The sequence below is a fragment of the Urocitellus parryii genome, chromosome 4 (genome assembly GCF_045843805.1).
Source record: "Urocitellus parryii isolate mUroPar1 chromosome 4, mUroPar1.hap1, whole genome shotgun sequence".
Lineage (NCBI taxonomy): Eukaryota > Metazoa > Chordata > Mammalia > Rodentia > Sciuridae > Urocitellus > Urocitellus parryii.
In genome coordinates, this window is record NC_135534.1 from 111,653,061 (window position 1) to 111,658,275 (window position 5,215).

At 38.3% G+C, this 5,215-nt stretch overlaps 1 pseudogene; it reads right to left on the reverse strand.

Annotated features, from left to right (window-relative positions):
- Positions 1-2,072: 2,072 nt before the first annotated feature.
- LOC113193801 (olfactory receptor 8B12-like) lies at positions 2,073-2,759 on the reverse strand (annotated as a pseudogene).
- Positions 2,760-5,215: the final 2,456 nt, after the last annotated feature.

A 5,215-nucleotide genomic window follows, 5' to 3' on the forward strand; every position in this document is an offset into this window, starting at 1 on the left:
TGGTGCTGAGGATCGAACCCGGGCCGCACGCATGCCAGGCGAGCGCGCTACCACTTGAGCCACATCCCCAGCCCCTATAAACTATTTTTGTAAAATGAAAAAGGAAAAGTTAGGGGTGAGGCTAAAGGAAAATAAATCCACTCAGAGAAAGAGTTAAAATTCTCTCTGTATAATAAGACAACAAATACCCCAATCAACAAATGGGCCAAGGACCTGAACAGACACTTCTCAGAGGAGGACATACAATCAATCAACAAATACATGAAAAAATGCTCACCATCTCTAGCAGTCAGAGAAATGCAAATCAAAACTACCCTAAGATACCATTTCACTCCAGTAAGATTGGCAGCCATTAGGAAGTCAAACAATAACAAGTGCTGGAGAGGATGTGGGGAAAAGGGTACTCTTGTACATTGCTAGTGGGACTGCAAATTGGTTCAGCCAATTTGGAAAGCAGTATGGAGATTCCTGGGAAAGCTGGGAATGGAACCACCATTTGACCCAGTTATTGCCCTTCTTGGTCTATTCCCTGAAGACCTTAAGAGAGCGTACTACAGGGATACTGCCACATCGATGTTCATAGCAGCACAATTCACAATAGCTAGACTGTGGAACCAACCTAGATGCCCTTCAATGGATGAATGGATTAAAAAATGTGGCAGTTATACACCATGGAGTATTACGCAGCTCTAAAAAATGACAAATTCATGGAATTTGCAGGGAAATGGATGGCACTAGAGCAGATTATGCTTAGTGAAGCCAGCCAATCCCTAAAAAACAAATACCAAATGTCTTCTTTGATATAATGAGAGCAACTAAGAATAGAGCAGGGAGGAAGAGCAGGAATAAAAGATTGATATTAAACAGAGACACGAGATGGGAGGGAAAGAGAGAGAAAAGGGGAATTGCATGGAAATGGAAAGAGACCCTCATTGTTATAAAAAACTACATAAAAGAGGTTGTGAGGGGAATTAGAAGGAAAAACAAGGAGAGAAATGAATTACAGTAGATGGGATAGAGAGAGAAGATGGGAGGGGAGGGGAGGGGGGATAGTAGAGGATAGGAAAGGTAGCAGAATACAACAGTTACTAATAGGGCATTATGTAAAAAGGTGAATGTGTAACTGATGTGATTCTGCAATCTGTATTTGGGGTAAAAATGGGAGTTCATAACTCACTTGAAACTAATGTCTGAAATATGATATGTCAAGAGCCTTGTAAGGTTTTGAACAATCAATAAAAAAAATTATCTCTGTATATAGAATAGAAAGCACTAGAGATTGAATTCCTCCTTGAAAACCTAATGATCATAACTAAGGCACACTAATTCAAAAATTCTTGCATCCTTTTTCACAATTTCTCTTAAAATTTTCAAAAAGAAGTTGTTCTGTTCAAGTTTTTCTTCATTGGTAAACTCAGGTTACAAGTTAATCGGTTAAACATAGGCACAACAGAGAGAATAGGGAAGATACTTTTCCCTGGTACAGTTATAAAGAGAAAGTGACTTCAAGTACATAAAATATCCTGACTTTTGTTGATCAACTTTCCATCATTTTGACAAAATACCTGATAAAACCAACTTAAAGGAAGAAAGACTGATTTTAGCTTACAATTTCAAAGGTGTCAGTTCATGGTTGGCTGGCTCCTTGGTTTTAGACCTGTATATGATGAAGCAGAAGATAATGGTGAATAGTGGGTTTAGATCAAAAGGCTATTCTTCTGATTCTGAAGAGGGTGAGTGCCTCATTTACCATGTCTTGGAACACGTGGTAGATCAAAGCTGCTCAGTTCACTGAAACTAGAAAGCAGAGAGAGATCACTTGTAAAACAAAGCACACCAAAAAACTATTAAGCTATGAATACATAAGTGAATTAATGCATTCATGAGGTCAAAATCCTCATTATACAATCCACTCCCAAAGGTCCCACTCTGAAAACTACTGTGTTGGAGAATAAAACTTCAACACAAGTTTGTTGGGGCGGGGAAACAGTTAAAATCCAAACCATAACATGGCCCACAAAGTAAAGAAAAACACTAATTATGTGGGAATTGCAAGTAATAAAGGCTTTGGGTCATGGGCTCACCCTCATTGGAGCTAATGTGGAGAATGCAGGAAAAAAGAAAATCATAAAAATGGCAACAATAAGTACCCCAATGCCAATTGTCACAATAATAAAGACTATTAGCAAATTTATATAAAAGTTATTGCAGGACAGTTCAAGGAGAAGAATGAGTTTGCACATATACTGATTACTGAGGTTGTCTATACATGAGGTCAGAAACACTGCATTTCTTATGTAGCCACAGCCCCTAAAACCCTCATCCTTAGACACCCCACAAAAGGAGTACTTGCAGAGAAAAAGTTACTGTGAACAACAATGGCTTATAGATGGTGACATAGTGATCATGCACCATTGCTGACAGGATGAAGGACTCAGAAAAGACAAACAGAAGAAAAAGATCTTACTCATATACTCTGCAAAGGAAATTATGTTCTTTGAAACAAATTGGTCAACTTTGGGGGGAATGACAGTAGTATAGTAACTAAAATCTCTGAGGGACAAGTTGAAAAGGAAAAAGTCCATGGGGATGTACAGGTGAGAATTCAGCACTATCATGGTTTTAAAGCCCAAGTTCCCCAACACCGTGACTATGGATAAACCTAGAAGCAGAAAGAGAAGTAGAATCTGGAGTCCCAGCTTGTTCCTTAAGCCTGCATGGATGAACTTTGTCACAAAATAGGAGTGCTCTGCAACCATTCTTCTCTAGGAGGGTCTATGAGAAAGAAAGAGAGAGAACTCAATATGGAAGTTAAAGGGGTGGAGGGAGGAGAAAAGAAAAAAAACATCAACTAAATGCTATGAAATACACTCTCTTCTAAATGGTGTGCGGCATTCCAACTGTCCTTGTTTTACAGATGATGTAAAATGATGCCTTAGCAACTTTAATAAAGTCCCAATGCTACTGAGATGCAGCAGTGGGTGGACACAAGTTGTCTGGCTCCTGTACTTTCAGTTTCTAACCATTCTGCTGCAAGACATGGTAGATGAGGCACTCACCCTCTTCAGTTAGGAGATACACTGCTGCTCTCTGCTGCCTCCCAATCATTTTTTTTTTAATGGAGAGACAAAAGGCCCTGGAGGAAAGAAGGTTATAACTTGGAGTTCAGATGCCTCTGCTTCTGCTTCTCTTCTTTCAGAAACAAAACCTCTAGTTTATCTTGGTTATCTTGTTGAGCTGAAGAACATGTTCTCTAATTGCACCTTTCCAGCTTCCAGGGAAGGAGCAGCATCCTTTTCTAGCACAATGGATAACAGAAGATTAATGGGTTTCATTCTGCATTGGAAACCTCACAGAGTGACTTACCGAGCTCCTTGCCCAGAGACCACCTATACTCCCCAAGGAGAAAAAATGTTAATTTCATCCTTGAGAATGCTTCAGGTGCTCTTAATTACTGTTCATTCCTTCAAGTTACATATTTTTAAGTATAATTAAGAAAAGCACTATGGGGGAAAAAAACGATTCTAACTAGCTTTTTTTTTTTTTTTTGAGTACTTGGCTTTGCACCAAACACTGTGTCTGACCCAACACCCTCATATGGACACAAAAGATACCACAGCAATGTACAAACAACTTTGATTCATTTATTATTCACAGCAACTTCAAAAATTAGATCACAGCTAATAAATTTCAGAATCTTAAGTCAAACGCTAATCTTTTTAACTCAAAAACCTCATAGGTCAAGTGATTTTGTTCATCTTCTGAAGCTCATGATATTTAATGTATATTACTGACAGCACCTAGTTTTGTCTCCAGAGTACATGCAGTCCTGGATCCCCTGAATTATACATTATTATCAAAATTTTTCAGGAAGGGATTTCATTAAGACAGAGACTAATAAAGTTTTATGTGGTGACTTTCTTTCTGCACCCCTACACATGCATGCACGCATGCACAGTGAAGTGGGGGGCTATATTAGAGGATGACTGCTCTCATAACCATGAAATTAATCTCAGGAAGTTTGAGTTTCATTGTTCCAGTGGGTTACAGAGGTTTTTGATCATGGGCTAATGAAAAAAATTCTTCAAGAGGTCATGAAATCTTAAAATCAGAAGTACATCTTCTTCCAGGCAAGTCCAACTAGAACCACTGCACACAGGCCTGGGCACATTTTTTAGTATGTGCACATACACCAGTGAAAACTTGCTCAACCTCTGCTCTGTCTCAGGAATAATGGGTTCTCATTGGCCAATTTACACCCAGAACTATCACATCCCACAGTGACTCTAATGAATCCCATTCCCTTTCCCCAATCCCACTGCACAGAGAAACAAAGAAAAACAATTCATTAAAACAAAATTAAAATAAGCCCATAAGGCAGGCTCTTCTTGAGATCCAAGAGCAAAGAAGACGTTGGAGGTTCTCTGAAAGCTCTAGGGGATTTTGTCTGTTATTTCAGAGACAGTTTCCATGGCAACATCATTTCCAAATGCATTTTAGGCAGGGTTTCTCTAAAGCTATGTTACCTAATGACTTGCTCCAGTACAAGCAGCTAGAAAAAAGAAAAAACAACTATTTTGATTTTTTTTTCTATTTTGTATAATGCCACCAACTTTCAAAACTTGAGAAAATGAAAAGTAGCTTCCCTCTTCTGTTTATTTAAAATATACATTATATGTAACATTACAGAGCATGTTAAGATTTACATACAATAAAATATTTTTACATATGTATCTCATGCATGTACATTAGTGTCAGACTTCTGGTAGATAATTGAACTATGGAAGTATGGTCCTGCGCCAATCACTAAACACCATTAAGTTCCCAACTCCAATAAGGAAAAGCGAACCTGGTCAGAAAGAAGAGAAGGTAGCAGATAGGACTCAGCTTCAATTAGCTCATGAGGAAATAAGTAGAATTAAATCAACCATCAGAAGTCATGGGGGTTTGCATTAAAATGAACATTAAGTTGATTTTAATGAACATATCCTGCAATATAATGTGCCAGGTTCAGAGATACAAAAATCACGGCTCATGCCAGAAAGTAACTTTAGGTCTAATAAAGTGTCTCCCTTCTGTCCTTTGTGGTTCCCATTTACTAGGGTTCAGTTTCTAACCTTCTACACTTTTTCTGCTTCCTTAAAACCTTAGCTCATTTGTCTCATGGAGTCGAAAATTCCTCTATATAAATGGCTCCAAGTTTGTATCATAATTT